The 17,831-nt window shown below is 42.5% G+C and overlaps 1 long non-coding RNA gene across 1 annotated transcript in view; it reads left to right on the top strand.

Annotated features, from left to right (window-relative positions):
- The window catches only part of LOC139017364 (uncharacterized), a 54,055-nt gene that overhangs the window by 13,951 nt on the left and 22,273 nt on the right, over positions 1-17,831 (top strand). The window lies entirely within an intron of this gene.

The following is a 17,831-nucleotide window of genomic DNA, read 5'->3' as shown; positions in this document are numbered from 1 at the left end:
ATGCCCTTGACCGGAATCGAACCTGGGACCTTTCAGTCCGCAGGCCGACGCTCTATCCACTGAGCCAAACCGGTTTTGGCCATTCACTTATTTATTCAACTAGCACTTACCTTCTAATCTGACTCGGGCCTTACACCACTCACTGTGCCTAAACAGGATTTTACCTCTGCCTCCGAGTCTAGCGGGAGAAATAAGACATGTCCCCTAGCCTCCCCTGCTATCCTCCACGTAGAGAGTATAGAAGAGGGGCACCTCCTTTAGCTTGAGTGGTTCAAAGGTTTCTGAGAGAAGCTGACAAGGAAGATGAGGGAGGAAGGATGACCGGATGAGGGAGAAAGGCAGTCCAGGTAGTGGTGAGACAGAGCATTGGCATAAGGTCTGGTTCAGGGGAAGCAGTGAATGCTGTTGAGTGAATTAATGAAACTTCCCCAGGAGAACATAAACTCCATGAGCTGTGATCTGGGAACTCCAGTCCTTCCTGTGGTGGAGTGTGGTGTGTGGGGATGAGGGGTAGGAGCGGGGGCTGGGAAGGAGGCAGGCTCTGAGTGTGAGGTAGGCCTGCCTAAGGTGCTTTGTCCTGATGACACTTAGAAAATTTGTGGATCACGTTAAACAGCAATGTGTTATGGTCTGATCATGTTCTATTCTTTTCTTAGTAAAAGTGTATTTTAAAAATTACACAAATGACATCTATTTTAGAGGACTTTTTAGGGACCTTTTGTAAGAGCAGTGACTTCATTATGCTACTTCTGTAACTGGTCCGTGGCTCATCTCTTTCTGTGTCACAGTGGAAAAACCTTTTTCCCTCATTGGACCTGACACACACAGGCTCTCAGTAAAGATTTGCTGTTGTTGAAATTCCATGGACAGCTTAGGCAAGGCTCTGTGATCTGGCCCAAAAGCGCCACTCCGAGAAACAGGGGGCTTCACCCCCTAACTGGGAATATTTAACAATCCCCACCCCTGCATAATTGCCACGATACTTTTAAAATCTCTACTTTTTATTATGGAAATATTCAAGTATTATGTAAAAGTAGAAAGGATGGTATAATAAATCCTCATGCACCCATCACCCAACTTCAACAATGAACAACTCACAGCCAATCTTGTCTCATTTATATCCTACCCTCTCCGTACCACAGCATTATTTTTAAAGTAAACACCAGACATCATATATTTATGTATGTATCTCTCAAAGATAAGAACTTGTTTAAAAACATATCCATAATTAGTAGCTCTAACAAAATAACCATTCCTTACTGTCCTCAAATGTCAGTGTTCAAATTCCAATTGTCTCATTTTTTAAAAAGTTGTTTTATTTGAAACATGATCTAAACAAGGCCCGCATTTGTACTGGATTGATGTTTCTTACGTCTCCTTTAATCAATTGGTTCCCCCCCTTTTTCTTTTTCTTGCCTTGACTGCTATTTATTTAACCATGGGCTCTTAAACAGAATGGAGAAGTTGAAGACAGCACAGTCAGGGTGTCCTTTTCCTCCATGTTCACCTTCACAGATTTTTTCTAAACCCCTGATAATTTTTAAGGTAAAGAATTGTGTCTCATTATTGCAAAACATTCTTCTAATTTGTGGAGCATGTCTCATGTTGCCTGGTTACTTTTAGCCAACCATTATCCAAGCATTGAGATACATGGTGATCGTACCATACACAAAAATGAATTCTAGATGACATAAAGGGTTCAGTGTAAATAAATAAAACAAGAAAAACTACAAGCAAATATATACTGAACTTATTTTTGAAGAGATGTTATCTAAACAGAAAGCAATGGAAGATATCTCAAGGGAAAATGTCAGTAGGATTGAATATATGCTAAATTAAAACTTTTTGGTCAACCAATACAAAATGAAAGGACAAATGATAAACTGGGGAGGGGAAATAGTTGCCATTGAGATAATGGGTTGGTAGCCTTAATACCTAGGGCCTGGTCTAGCCTGCCACTGGGTCCAGATGGGTCCACTCACAGTATTCTCCCCAGTCCTAGTTCTATAGATCACATCTTCTTGATGATCTAGAAGTGTGTGTTTTTCCCTCAGGACCTCCTACCCCGATTATTCACTTGAGAAGCCTTAGGGGTGAGGGTGAGATTTTTATAGTTGGCCCCTTCGTTCTATCTACTGGGCCACTGCTGGTCTCATCCCTGCCACCGACATCTGGCCCTCTTCTTCCCCTCTAACAATCAGGAAAATACCCTCTACTTCTTCTGACTGACTATATTGCAGGGGGTTTCCTTCAGGAGAGCTGCTGGGTCCCTAATGACCCAATTCTCTTCATTTTATCACAGTCCCTTCTATCTGAGAACTCACGAGCACTCTTAGGATGAGGGAAGAATGAAAGGGTAGCCCTGGCTGGGTAGCTCTGTTGGTTAGAGTGTCATCCTGATATGCCCAGGTTTCAGGTTTCAGGTTTCAGGTTCAATCCCAGTCAGGCCACATACAAGAATCAACCAATGAATGCATAAATAAGTGGAACAACATAAATGGATATCTCTCTCTTAAATCAATAAATTAAAAAAAAAAGAATGAAAGGGCAAATTAGAGGATGATCTGGTTCTGGTATTTAAAACTATATCCACTCTGACTGCCAGGATCTGCTGCATATATTATTTCCTGGCTGCAAGTGACAGAAGCTGATGCTGACAAATTAAGCAGAAAGGGGCTTATTCAAAGAATACTAGGTAGCTCAGAATTCTTGGAAAGACTGGAGGCAACAGTCTTGAGGCTAAGCTTCCAAGAAAATCACTCAAAATTATGCAAAACAGTGGCCTAATGAGAAAACTAAGGCTGTTGCCCATTCCCACTCAGCAACTATACTCTGCCAGGAGCTCAAGTTGATTGCAACCACTGCGGACAAAGGCATCAATGCCACTTCTGCATCAGGAACTCAGCTCACAGACCACCCAGTCCCCAAACCACATGTCTCTGCTACCACCCTCACCAGCAAAAGGAGTGCTTAATGAAGTCCTTTCCTTCTCATCATGCCCTTCTTCACCCGAATCTCACACAGAAGCGTCTGACTGGAAGAGTGCCAGTCACATGCCTGTGTTCTAGCTGCAGGGGACGGGAGGAGCATGAGTATTCTGCCTTCTAACTCAGTGGAACTTAGAGGGGAAAATTCTCCTAACTTCAGAAGGGTGTTCAAAAGGCACTGGGTACCCAAAAATCAGGACAAATGTTCACCAGCATGAATGACTTAGGCTGCTTCATGTATGGCAGGAGGGGCTGATTTCTTTTAGATAGGGTAGAATTATAACTAATGATTGAAATATGAAATAATATACCCACAAGACTATTCATGGAGACATTATTTTAATAGCAAAAGATTGGAAACTATCTAAATGTCCAGTAGTAGAGTTTTGGTTGAATAAAAATCATGGTACATCAATACACTCATGGAAGACAATGCACCTGAAAATGAAGGAGAAGGAATGATCCTGGAATATATACCAGTGAAAAAAGGAAAGTGGAGAAATATATATATATATGTATATCAGTTAGCTTTTTTGTAATAAACAGTGAGGATATTTATGGTTCAACCATAGAAATTGACATTTTTGCTGATAAAATTGTTAATTATCAGCAATTTCATACAATTCGATGTAATGTAGGGTAGAGGAGACAAGGATGGAAAAGAGACTTCTCTGAATACATTTGTTATGTATTTTTGACATTGGACTCCTATAAATGTACGTTACACATTAAAAAAAATTTAAACTTAATTTAAAATTCCTAAGATTTTAATATAAACTAAAAACAATGGGCTTAACTGTATGTCAAGTTAATGTTATAGCTGCACAGAAAAGATAATTATTTCAAGTAATTCTACAATCTACACTAATAAAAGATGCAAATTGACCATACCTTTGCGATGCCCACCAATCAGGAGTGAGTATGCAAATTACCTAACAAATATGGTGGGTTAATTTGCATACGTAGGCACTGAGCAGCCAGGGGCGGGGCAGGACACAGGCGTTCCACCTTGCCCCAGTATAGTATACTAGAGGTGCATGAAATTCGTGCATGGGTAGGGTCCCTAGGCCTCGCCTGCGATCAGGGCCAATCGGGGCCTTCCTTCCCCGGCTGCTGGCTGGGGCCTTCCTTTGTTCTGCGTCGCCCCCTGGTGGTCAGCACACGTCATAGTGAGCGATTGAACTCCCGAGGGGGCACTTTGCATATTAGCCTTTTATATATATATAGATTTGCTAAATATATAAGGGGAATATATTTTAAGGGCAAAGACAGCTAACACTTCATTTAATTGTTATATTACTAGTAGAAGTCTTTATATTAGTATTGTGAAACTACTTTCTATATAGTGCAGCATAAAGTAATAAGTAATTATATTGTTAGGAACCAAGATTTTCAGTATAAGAGAACTATGAAGTCAAAGGCATTATTAAAAGTGAATTTTAATATTAAATTTGAATTAGAAATATCAGTATAAACTTATGATTTTTTTCTTTAAAAAATATATACTATTTCTGTACTTTTTAGAAAGGCCTAGAAATATTAAAAACCATGACCAATGGCAACATCTAATGCCTAGATTGTGGTCCCTGAAGGACATTCCCCATTGAAAGTACCAGCACTTCTTGAATGATCGATTGCAAATCTGGGGCAGTACATGTACAAGATGAGGTTGAAATATCTTGCTGAGTCCAAAACTATGAATGTATCAAAGATTCATGGGTTGTATCAAAAGGACTCAAGAACCAATTTGAAGTAATTCCAATTGGCCAGATAGAATAATGTAATTATTAAAAAGTAGTGATTGAATTTTATTGAAATACATAGAATATTTAAAACCTTAATGATTTCATGGCAGGGAGGAGGAACTCCAAAATAAATGAGCAAACTCATTGAATGCCATTGGCTGTAACTAGATAAAAATCCTTACATTGAAGATTGGCAATTTAAGGGAATTAAGTAAGCATTATCCTGCCTTTCCAATTCAATCTACCTTTCAGGGTGACCAAATAGCATTAATTAATGAGGAAAAATTCTTTACAGATGATTAACAACTAATAAATGGGGAAGGAATGACAATTAGATAAATCACCAGTTTGCAATCCTAATGATATAATCAAAGCAAAGATCAATAAAGGATGAAAGCATTAGATGAAAGGCTTATGGGGAAGTTTACAATGAAGAGATCTAGCTGACACCACTTGAATCTGCTGATCAATATTAACATTACTAAGCCTGAAATAGCCAGACAAATGTGTTATTGAGATGCCCCTTTATGGGGGGAAAAAAATATGAATCCAATAAAGCTTTTATTTAAAAAAATTTATATATATATACTAGTAGCCTGGTGCACAAAATTTGTGCACTCGGGGGGGGGGGGGTCCCTCAGTTATTAAACATTTTATGGCACAACACTGACCACATTGGTGGTGGTGGTGGTCTTGTCAGAATGTGTTATATTATGCAGATGAAAATCTATTTAAACAGATTTGATGTAGATATTTTCAAAGATGGAAGAATTGTCCCTGTCAACTATTTTAGTTGATTCATATCTTCAGTAATTGTCATCATTGCAAAGTTTTCAGTCCCCATATGGATTGCTGGATATAATAGGTCATGCGCTGTCCCTGTCCTTTGTAGCCTTTGTTACCTTAAGGACTCTAGTTTTCCATTTATATGTTTACGTACCAACCACACCGGCTTAAAAATGTAAGCTTTTAACACTGCTCTCTCTGTTCCGTATCTTTCCGATGAAAAGTGGAGTTGGGTTGCAGCACAGGAGAGAAATTCAGAAGGGGAATATTGAAGTAATGACTGCAGTAGGAGAAGAGGGAAACTGTTTCCCTGGCCACGGGCGCTGGCGCCCTGGACCACAGGGCTGGTAGCTTCTCTGGGTGGCTGCAGCCTGGGACCTCTGGCCGGTAGCTTGTCCATCTCCTGGGCTGCAGCCAGCCCCAGGCGCTGGCGCGAGGACCAAAGGTGGGCGGCTTCTTCTTCTGGGGGCTTCTTCTTCTTCTGTGCTTCCAGGGAGGGTAGTCAGTTAAGTGTCATGCAAAAATAGGCATCACCAATTGCAGAAGCTGGGTGTGGGGCAGGGAAGCTGCAGCCGGGGAAGCTGTCTGAGGCTGCTTCCCTGCCCACGCACCTGGCTTCTGTGATTGCCCCTGCACTGGGCTTCTGCAGTCACGGATCGCAGAAGCTGGGTGCGGGGCAGGGAAGCCGTGGGCAGGGCGCTGGCGGAGGCTGCTTCCCTGCCCCGCATCCAGCTTCTGCAGTCACGGATTGCAGAAGCCGGGTGGGGGGCAGGGAAGCCACAGCCAGATATGCTGGGGGTGGCTGCTTCCCTGCCCTTGCACCCGGCTTCTGTGATCGCCCCTGCACTGGGCTTCTGTGGTCACCGATCGCAGAAGCCGGGTGTGGGGCAGGGAAGCCGGGACGCTGGCAGCAGCCGCTTCCCTGCCCCTGCATCCGGCTTCTGCATCGCTGTCTGTGTCCGCTTCCCTGCCCCACCCCCCAGGCTTCTCCGATCACCCACTGCTGGCAGGGCAAAGGTGGCCTCCAGGGCCGACCTTTGCCCTGCTCCCTGGCTCTTGCCTGTGCCTGGGTTTCTGATCACTGTCTTCCATCCTTCCCCTTTCGCCTTCCATCATTGCGAGTATGCAAATTAGCCGCCATCTTTGTTGGCGGTTAACCGCCATCTTGGCTGGCAGTTAATTTGCATATCACCCTGATTAGCCAATGGGAAGGATAGCGGAGGTACGGCTAATTACCATGTTTGTCTATTATTAGATAGGATATCATTGATTTCAGAGAGAAAGGGAGAGGGTAACAGAGATAGAAACATTAATGATGAGAGAGAATCATTGATTGGCTGCCTCCTGCAAGCCCCCTACTGGGAATTGAACCCACAACCTGGGCATGTACCCTTGACCGGAATCAAACCCGGGACTCTTCAGTCCACAGTCTGATGCTCTATCCACTGAGCCAAACCAGCTAGGGCTCTAATAAAGCTTTTAGAACTAACCTCCAGTTTACATGAAATACAGGAGGTGGAGGCTCAAGTTTAAGTGATTCCACAAGGATTTAAATGGATAAATCCAGGATATGGGATATTCTATAGAACAACTGGACTAGTTTAATCACAAGTCAAAGGCATAGGGAAAGAAATATAGGTGGGGCAAGGTGAGGAGAGACTGTTCCAGATTTTAAGACTTAGAAAACATAATCATCAAATACAATGTGTGGACCTCATCTGGATCTTGATTCAACTGAACCAATGATAAAAAAGATAACTAGGGAAATGGCCTAAAAATTAGATGATATTAAGGATTTGTTTCTTTTGTTAGGTGTGTTGCCAGCAGTGTGGTTTTGTGAGAAAATATAGGCACACCTCATTTGATTGCTCTTCGCTTTATTGTGCTTCACAGCTGTTGCGTTTTTTGTTTGTTTGTTTTTTACAAACTGAAGGCAAGACCCTCCACCAGCAAATGGGTCATGGATCCCTTTATTGCTGTGCTCACTTTATTGCTGTACTGACTTTATTGCAGTGGTCTGGAACCAAACCCACAGCATCTCTGAGGTATGTCTGCATTCACATACTTTAGAGATACAAAGTGAAGGATCTAGAAAAGAAATAATAAGAGGCCCTAGCTGGTTTGGCTCAGCGTTTGTCCTGTGGCCTGATGTTTCTATCTCTCCCTTCCTTTCTGAAATCAATATATATATCCTGTCTAATAAAGAGGGAATATGCTAATTGACCCTCACACCATCACAAAGATGGTGGCGCCCACAGCCAATAAAGAGGGAATATGCTAATTGACTGCCCCGCCCTAAAAAAATGGCAGTGCCCACAGCACAAGATGGCGGCACCCAGTCCCTTCAGCCCTGCCAGGGTGGCAGGCGCACGGCAAGGCTGGGCCCACCCCCAGGCGGGCCCGGCCGCTCTGTGTGCTTGCCTCTGGAGTCCCCCAGTCCCCTCAGCCCCCCAGTCACCCAGGACTGGCCCGAGGCACAGGCAAGCCTCAGATGTCAGCTTCCTAGCTGCCCAGGGCCGACCCAAGGCACAGGCAAGCCTTGGATGGCAGCTGCCCAGCCTCCCAGGGCCACCCGAGGCTCAGGTAACCAGGGCTGGCCGAGGCTTGTGCTGCTGGCAGTGGCAGCAGCAGAGGTGTGATGGGGCATCGCCTTCCCCTGATTGCCGGGTCGCCTCCCACCCCCGAGGGCTCCCAGACTGTGAGAGGGGCAGGCTGGGCTGAGGGACCCACCCCTCCAGTGTATGAATTTTCATGCATCAGGCCTCTAGTATATATTATATATAAAGAAATAATGAGAGGTCAGGGAATTGCTTTAAAATACTTCCACAGAAATAGGAGAGAACTAGATGAAGCAGTGTGGCAAAACTGAGAGTTGTTGAATCAGGGTGAAGGATATTTTTTATACTATCTTTTCTAATTTTGTTTATTTGAAAATTTTCATGATAAAAAATGTAGTGGAGACAAGCAAAATAGAAATCTTCTGGACAGTCCATCCTGATCCTTGTATATCAACGGAATAAAAAAAATGAAAAAAGTTATTGCAAAACAGACTAACTTGCTGTTCTTTAGTTGTCAGCTCACACTATGAGGCAGAAGCACATCCGATGTCAGTGATCACACCTGGGAAGATGTGATCAAGGTGGAAGGAAGGGTTGTTGGTGGGGGTAGCACTTCCTTCTCACTACTCTCTTTTTGCTAACACCTGAAGTGGCACCTCAGCAAATCCAAGCAGGATTTGCAATGAGAGCAGTTTGCAGTGTGTGTTTTTTTTTTCATCTAAAAAATGCTAATCACTCTCAATGTCTTTGCTGATCCACTGGGGAATAATTTTTGGTCCTGTAAGTAGATCCCAAGTCTTAAATGGAACTTGGGAAGAATTTAACAAGCGTGTATTCTGTACAGATCACCCCTCATCTGATACAGGTGTTCTGGGGGCCTGGGGACCTGAGGGCCCACAATCCACCACGGGTTCTTGGCTTCGTGCAGGAAAGAATTCAAACACAAGCCAGAATAGAGTTTAAAGTGAAAGTGAGTTTATTAGTGAAGCAGTGAGACAGGGAAAGGGCTACTCCTCAGACAGAGCAGCCCCCCTTTAGCAGAATTTGCTTCCTTTATTGAAGTTTATTTAATAGGGGAGGAATATTCAGAATCATCCCAGGAAAGGAGTAGAGATTTTTGGAAGAGCCCTGTTGGCCATTTTGTGTCCTCACATGGGCTTCCTTTTTCCAATCCTGGTGATGTGTGGTGTGTCGGTTAATATGCTGATGAATTACAATGAGTGTATAATGAGGCTAGGGGTTACCGTTAGGTGAAATTAGTCTCCATGTTGGTTGAGCTGGTCTCTGCCAGTTTAAAGCCATAAATCCAGTGGAGGGGGGCGGGGGGCGGGTGGTCTTCCTTCTTCTTGACAGCTCCTGTAGCTTTTATCAATTGCAGCTGCTCTGCCACATGCCCTATCTCAACCCCACCTCTTCCAACATTTCCTCCCTGCCTGCTCTGTGTGAGTTTAGATTAGATTGGATTTGAGGAAGAGCCTCATGTGAAGGGGTTGAAATCTGGGGTAATTACCTAGAAAGATTAAGATACTTTTCTTAAAAGACCTATTAAAATCCAAGGCTGAGCTCAGCTGGTGTAGCTCAGTGGTTGAGCATTGACCCAAGAACCAGGAGGTCATGGTTCAATTCTGGTCAGGGCACATGCCTGGGTTACAGTCTCAATCCTCAGGTGGCATGCAAGGGGCAGCAATCAATGATTCTCTCTCATTGAAGCTTCTATCCCTCTCTCCCTCTCCCTTCCTCTAAATGAAATCAATAAAAACATATTTTAGCCCTAACCGGTTTGGCTCAGTGGATAGAGCGTCGGCCTGCGGACTGAAGGGTCCCAGGTTTGATTCCGGTCAAGGGCAAGTACCTTGGTTGTGGGCACATGCCCAGTAGGGACTGTGCAGGAGGCAGCTGATCGATGTTTCTCTCTCATCGATGTTTCTAACTCTCTATCCCTCTCCCTTCCTCTCTGTAAAAAATCAATAAAATATATATTTTTTAAAAAATATATTTAAAAAAAAATCCATGGCTGAGCCTCAGATTTTTATTATCTGGAATCGCCTAGTAATAATGAGATTAACAACTGTCTGTGGCCTGTGTCTGGGCATCTAGCAGTTTTGCCTGCTCTGTGTCCCTTTCCCCTCCTCCTTATAATAGAATATTCTTTCTTTGGGGGAAATCTGTATGTTTGCATAGGGCTGCTCCTTTCCTTCTACATGGGATGGGCAGACCTAGCCAATCAGATTACCCCATTTCCTCGACCACAGAAGTTACTACACAGATGGGCATATTGGCTCGACCCAGAATTTTTCAGCCAGGTCTTCTGGAGAAAAAGCTCTTTATCCATTGAATTGGTAAAGTGGCTGGCTGTGAGGCTTGGCTTGCTGGTGGCTAGAGTGCCTTTCACACGTAGAGAGCCAACAAAACAGAAGTGCTGGGGACCTTGGAAAACTAAGCCCTCCTTAAATTATTTGAGCCTTTGGTTCTAACTGTGCCTGGAGCAAGATTGGGTAATTTAAATGTGAGCAACAGTAAATTGCCTTTTCCCCCCCTCCCTTACTTAGTTTCAATTGGGTTAGTGTCATTTCCCCGGGAAGGTCTTAATTAGCATGGCATCATCCATTCCATTAACATTGATTAAGTGGTTGCAGTCACTTAGACACCCTGGAGATACAGAAAGGAAAGACAGTCCATGTTCCAAGTTGCTAGCAGTCAAAGACACGGTTATGATACAGGAATAATAGAATAGATGACACATCTGGTGCTTAATAGGTTCAAGCACTATTCTGAACATTTTACATACAGGTGTAGGCAAAAGTAGGCTGACAATTATGAGTACATGAAACACAGAGTTTATTCTTGTATTATTAATTAATTGTATTATTTTCCATATGAACAACTGTAAACCTACTTGTGCTCACCCCTATACACTCTGTTATTTCATTCTTACAACAACCCAATGAGATAGTTTCTGGGTTTTTTTTGTTTTGTTTTTTTTCCATTTTAGAGATAGGGAAAATGAGGCACAGAGGAATTAAGGAAATTTCCCAAGTTGACCCAGTTCAGAAGTAGAGGATCAGGATTTAAACCCAGGTAGCCTGGCTTTTACCATCACACTCTAGACCTAAGGGTCAATGTTGGAGTTATCCTGAGAATAACTAATAATAATGGCTTACTATGTGTCCAGCCTGGTGCTAGGTACATGTCTGCCCTAATGCATTAAATCTTTCCAAGGATTTCATGCAGCAAAGCTTGTTTGTTTGTTTATTTATTATTTAATCTTCACTTGAGAATCTGTTTTTTTTAATTAATTTTTTAGAGACAGGATGGGTGGGGGGGAGAGAGAGAGAGAGAGAGAGAGAGAGATACGAGGGAAATATTGATAGGTTGCCTCTCATACATACCCCAACTGGGGATCAAACCTGCAATCTTTTGGTGTACAGGATGATGCCCAACCAACTGATCCACCTGGCCAGGGCAAGCTTATTTGTTGTATAGTGGAGGGAACTGAGGCTCAGAGAGGTTAAGTGACTTGCCCAGATCACACAGGTAACAAATGGCAAAGGGTGAATTTGGATCCAAGACCTTTCTCTTTGTGTCATAGGACCTTACCGTCCAGCTTTCTACTAGAGGTGTGGCATGTCTAGGATGCTTATGACTGGCTGCCAGTGACTGGGGAATGGAGTCAACACGGAGAGTCCTGTGTCACCAGAGAGTGGCGTATTTTGCTCCCAGCAGTGCTCTTGGAATTTGTGTATACCTTGCAACCTGAGACTCCTGAGAATGTATCTGCGGTAGTGGGGGCGAGATCCGGGAGCTCAGTGTAAGTGTCCCTATGGGAGAATAAAGAGGATATTATTTATTTATTTATTTTGGTGGCAGCTATTCAAATGTCGGAGAAGGAGAAAATTGCATTTGTTCTGCTTCCTGCCTTCAAGCCAGACCTGTGAATAAGGTATATGTCAGGTATATTGAGGACAGAGTGCACATTTAATCAGAAAACCAGACTTTAGAAGCAATATTTGGGTTGAAAGATTTTTTATGATCCATAACAGGCATACTTGTCTAATAAAAACACTCCCAATACAGGAAAAGTTTTTGTTTTTTTTTATGAAGTCAGTGTTTATTAACATATAGTTCATGTTTACAATTTATTTATTTTTTAAATATATTTTTATTGATTCCAGAGAAGAAGGGAGAGGGAGAGAGAGATAGAAACATCAATGATGAGAGAGAATCATTGATCGGCTGCCTCCTGCTCACCCCCTACTGGGGATCGAGCCTGCAATCCTGGCATGTGTCCTTGATCAGAATCGAACCTGGGACCTTTCAGTCTGCAGGCTGATGCTCTATCCACTGAGCCAAACCGGGTAGAGCTACAGGAGAAGTTCTTTAAAAATATTTTTTTTTTCTTTATTGATTAAGGTATTACATATGTGTCCTTATGCCCCCATTCCCCCCACCCCCCACCCCACTCATGCCCTCACCCGCCTGGTGTCTGTGTCCATTGGTTAGGCTTATATGCATGCATAGAAGTCCTTTGGTTGATCTCTCCCCCTTACCCCCACCCTCCCCTGCCTTCCCTCAAGAAGTTCTTAATGGAGTTCCACATAACCAATTCATGGGATTAGCTGATGCTCCCCATTGCTTCTGGAAAATTTATCAACTAAGGCACACCTGTGTGCTTCTGCACACAAACATTTATCGAGTGCTGACAAAGCTATTTATATATATATTAACTCATTAAATCCTTATAACAACACTATTTTACTGGCGAGAAAATTGTGGTATGAGGAAGTTAACTCAGCACCAATTGAATTAGATGCTTACAAGGAGTCAATGATGTTTGCTAAGAAACCAATTTTTGCCAGGCACACCTGGTATAATTTAATTAAAGTGTAAATCTGTGAAATATGAGTGTGAAAAGTGGAGCTATTATTTCTATGAAAAGTTAGTGGAATGTTTTGGAAAGACTTGAGAAAGATGCGTTTCTAAAAACAAAAAAAGAATTCTATTGAATTAGGTATGAGCAAGACCGTGCTCTTTCCTGTTTCTATAACCCTGTCTGTTGCTTCCAAGTGGAAGGATTTTTCTTATCTTTTTCCTCTCAAATGCATCCTCTAGGATCACCTCCTCTGAGAGGTCTTATCTGATAGTCTGAGTTCTACCAGTTCTGCTACTCTTTAATGGGAAGTTGCTTAATCTCTCTGAGCCTTAGGGTCTGCACCTGTGAAATAGAAATATCAACCCTGCAGGATAGTTGTAGAGATTAAGTGAGATGATGCTTGTAGGGTTATCTGGCCAATGGTATGTATTCATCAAATGGCAATAATTACAGGGTGCCTGGTCCAAAGCGAGGAGCTACTGCAACAGGTGAATGAGAATAGTCACTGCCTCAAGAGACGCAGGCTCAACTTGCCCTGTAGGGAGCTGAAGCAGATTTTCACAGATGCAAATGGAAACTTTTCTAGGTGTTTTTAGACACTGACACCATTATGTCATCCCAATTCTCAGTTAGCATTTGACTAACTCATCCGGGAGGCCTGGAATGCATCAGCACAGAGCCTTTCTAGATAAAACTTTCTTACACTTAGTCACAACCGATTTGTTCTGAGGCCTAAAAAGACCGTGAGAATTGCTTTAAGAGGAGCAGGTTCTTGATTCATAGAGGCCACATTGTTACCAGAAAGGGGACTTGGCCCTGGACAGGCCTGCCTGGGACCAGCCAGCATCGTGTGGTTCTTGCCTTCGTGCAGAAAAGATTTCATAATACGAGTCCAGGTGATTTGGAGAGTACATTTATTAAAGCTGGGGACAGTGAGACAAGGATGGACCTAGGATTGAAGAAGCAACAAAAAATAAAAATAAAAAATAAAAAGAAAGAAAAAAAGAAGAAGAAGAAAAAAAAAAGGAGAGAAAAAAAACCATTCTAAATGATAAAATAAATAAATAAATAAACAAAAACAACAACAACAATAATAATAATAATAAAAAAAGAAGCAACAAAAGACAGTCTAGACAGGCCTGCTTTGGTTTTCTAAAAATGTTATAGGAAAGAAATGAGCCCAGGCTGGGCTGCTTTTAGCTCACTGAGAAGTTAGAGAAAAGAGGGCCTGGGAGACAGGTTCAGGCATTAGTCTGGGATGAGCTGCCCTTGACCATTGCTGCCTTGGTTGCAAGTCTCCTGGGGTCCCTTAGAGTTTAGGAGATGCGTGCCTGTGGGGGAAGGAGAGGCGGAAGGGAAAGGCGCCAAATAGGTCCTTTGTTTTGAAGGTTTTTAAAGGCTGAGGGTTTAGGAGAGGTCATGGGGGAGATCTCAATAGAATGTTCACCAGGTTTTCCATGTGCACTCTTTCAGGGTTGTAGTCTTTGCTGATTGGTCAGCGCCAGGAAAGAGGGTCATCAGTGATCGAAGCTGGTCCTGGCATTGCCTACTAGGTTTTGTTGCTTTTGGGCCTGGAGCTAAAATACAACTGGGGCTAGATGTTATCTCTCGGAAGGAAAGGTCAGGGAGTCCTAAGCCACATGATCAGCGATATGCTAGGGGAGGAACGGCCACCCTGAGGCGAGGTCCAGCGCCGATTTTGCCTGTTGCTGTACACCTGGGGCTTTCCACCCTGCTGACCTTCGGTATCTGGCTGCAAATTCCTCGGCCAGTTTGTTCAGCTATCTGTCTCAGCTTCCCCATTCCATAGCTTCTTACGATCCTGCCTCAGCATGGAGCAGACTCTGGAATCTCTCTAATCTGGGTTCAAAATCATAGCTCTACCATTCACTGGCTATTTGACCTCAGGAAAGTTACATAATGACACTGACTATCAATTTCCTCATCAGAAAAGTGGGGGTGATAATTCTCATTTCATAGGAGGGTAATAAGAAACAGATGAGATGAAGTATCAGGTGTCCAGCACCATATTTGACATACAGTCAATACCTAATAAAAGTTAGTTTCCTAATGGGTGAATGTAAGTAGGTAGGAATGCAGTGGGTACACACCTAACCTAGGAGGTAAGGATTTGCAAGCAAGCCTTTCTTCAATGCTTTCTTTGTGCCATCATCACAGTGACTCTAGTCTGGATAGCTCATTGGTCTGACTATACACACAGTCTCTTCCTAGTCTTTCAATAGGAATGACTAATGAGCAAACTCTAATTTCATTATGTATCTTGGAGGGTTGTCTTGAATGAGATGGTCAGCCTCTGAGAACCTCATTTTCTTTCTTTTCTTTTCTTTTCTTTTCTTTTCTTTTCTTTTCTTTTCTTTTCTTTTCTTTTCTTTTCTTTTCTTTTCTTTTCTTTTCTTTTCTTTTCTTTTCTTTTCTTTTCCTTCCTTCCTTCCTTCCTTCCTTCCTTCCTTCCTTCCTTCCTTCCTTCCTTTCTTTCTTTCTTTCTTTCTTTCTTTCTTTCTTTCTTTCTTTCTTTCTTTCTTTCTTTCTTGTCCACTGCTACAATGAAAGAGTAAACTGTTGAAATCTTTGTTAAGATACCCTTGATCAGAAGGCCTCAGTTTTTTTATTTATAACATGCAGATAGCCGAAACCGGTTTGGCTCAGTGGATAGAGCGTCGGCCTGCGGACTGAAAGGTCCCAGGTTCGATTCCGGTGAAGGGCATGTACCTGGGTTGCGGGCACATCCCCAGTAGGAGATGTGCAGGAGGCAGCTGATTGATGTTTCTCTCTCATCAATGTTTCTAACTCTCTATCTCTCTCCCTTCCTCTCTGTAAAAAATCAATAAAATATTTAAAAAAAAAACCAAAAACATGCAGATACGTGTTCACCTTGTAAGAAGGATGAAAGGAGGGTATCTACCAGAAAAACTCAGAAACATTTGTTCGCAAAGATATATGCACCTCTGTATTCATTGCAGCATTATTCACTATGGCCAAGAGATGGAGATAACCAAGGTGTCTTTCTTAAAAAAAAATCTATATATCTATATATCTATATATCTATATCTATATCTATATCTATATCTATATCTATATCTATATCTATATCTATATCTATATCTATATCTATCTATCTATATCTATCTATATATCTATATATATCTATATGTATCTATATGTATCTATATCTATATCTATATCTATATCTATATCTATATATCAGATAGGAAGGGAGAAGGAGAGAGAGATAGAAACATCAGTGATGAAATAGAATCATTGCTTGGCTGCCTCCTGCACACCCCTCACTAGGGATTGAGCCCACCACCTGGACATGTGCCCTTGAATGGAATCGAACCTGGGACCCTTCAGTCCACAGGCTGATGCTCTATCCACTGAGCCAAACTGGCCAGGGCCCAAGGTGTCCTTTGATAGAGTATTTGATAATGAAGATGTGGTACATATATACTATAGGATACTATTCAGCCATAAGAAAAGATGAGCTACTACTGTGACAACATGGATGGGTCTTGAGAATATTATGCTAAGTGAAATAAATCAGTCAAAAAAAAACCTAAGAACCATATGATTTCACTCATGTGTGGGATATAGAACTGAAACTCGTAGTCACAGACAGACAACAGTATGGTGGATGCCAGAGGGAGGTAGCAAAGGGTAAAGGGAGACAAATATATGGTGAGGAAGATGATTTGACTTTGGGTGGTGGGTACACACTGCAATATACAGATCATGTATCATAGAAATGTGCACTTAAAACCTATATGACCCTATTAACCAATGTCACCCCAATAAATTTAATAAAAAAAGAATGGTGAAAGAACTGGAAATAATGAAAACGATCAAAGAGTGCTGACACTCAAAGGGACTCAATGAATTGTAACTACTAATAGTAGAATAGGAGACCTTTGATCTGAACTAGAGGTTGGTTAATTGATTGATACAGTTGATTAAAATAAGAAATCTGCCGGGAGCCGGTCCATCCTTGCTGCTTGACACAATCGCTGCAGAGAAGAAACATCTGCACAGCATATGTTTCAAGGGACCTGGCGTATATGGCATACTGTTCTTAATCTGTTTGCTCCCCTTCTTGGCGCTATGTGTTTTAACCAAGGTCACCTCTCCGAGAAAGGTTGTTTCCCCAGGTGGGGATTTTTCCCTGAGGTTAGGGAGGGGATACAACCCCTTAACTAAGTGCCAGGTGGGTAGTTAATCACTTTAACTACAAACAATCATGCTTAAGCTACATAATCTTTACTCCCTGGAATGGAGATAAGAAATGCCCTAACCTTTGGAATAGAAATTGATAGGATTAAAATCAACTGGTATAAATACAGGTGTAACGAGACAACTAGAGAAAGAACCTAGACACAGAACCTAGAGATAGGACTTGGCTGGAGATCCTATACAGAACCTAGAGAGAGAACCTAAGGAGAGAACATGGCAAAAGATCCTGGACAGAACCTGGCTACAGAACTTTGCTGAAGAACCTAGACAGAACATGGCAGGAGAACCTGACTAGAACCTGGCAACAGAACCTGACTGGAGATCCGGGCTAGAACCTGGCTGGAGAACCTAGCCAGAGAACATGGACACAGAACCTGGCTGGAGAACCTGAACAGAACCTGACTACAGAACTTGGCAAGAGAACCTAGAGCCAGAACTTCGCTGGAGATCCTGGCTAGGCTGCTGATCAACTGAACACTGTCTCCGTGTCATTCCTTCTTTGCCGACTCCGTCCACACCTTTGGGGACCCCTGGACCTGCTGGGGTTGGACCCCAGCAGAAATCTTTTTTTTTTTTTATAAAATATTTTTTATTGATTTTTTACAGTGAGGAAGGGAGAGGGATAGAGAGTTAGAAACAT

The sequence above is a fragment of the Myotis yumanensis genome, unplaced genomic scaffold, assembly GCF_028538775.1.
Source record: "Myotis yumanensis isolate MYYU_CA2020_CCGP unplaced genomic scaffold, mMyoYum1.0.hap1 SCAF_10, whole genome shotgun sequence".
Classification (NCBI taxonomy): Eukaryota; Metazoa; Chordata; class Mammalia; order Chiroptera; family Vespertilionidae; genus Myotis; species Myotis yumanensis.
This window is presented reverse-complemented; position numbering and strand designations above follow the sequence as displayed.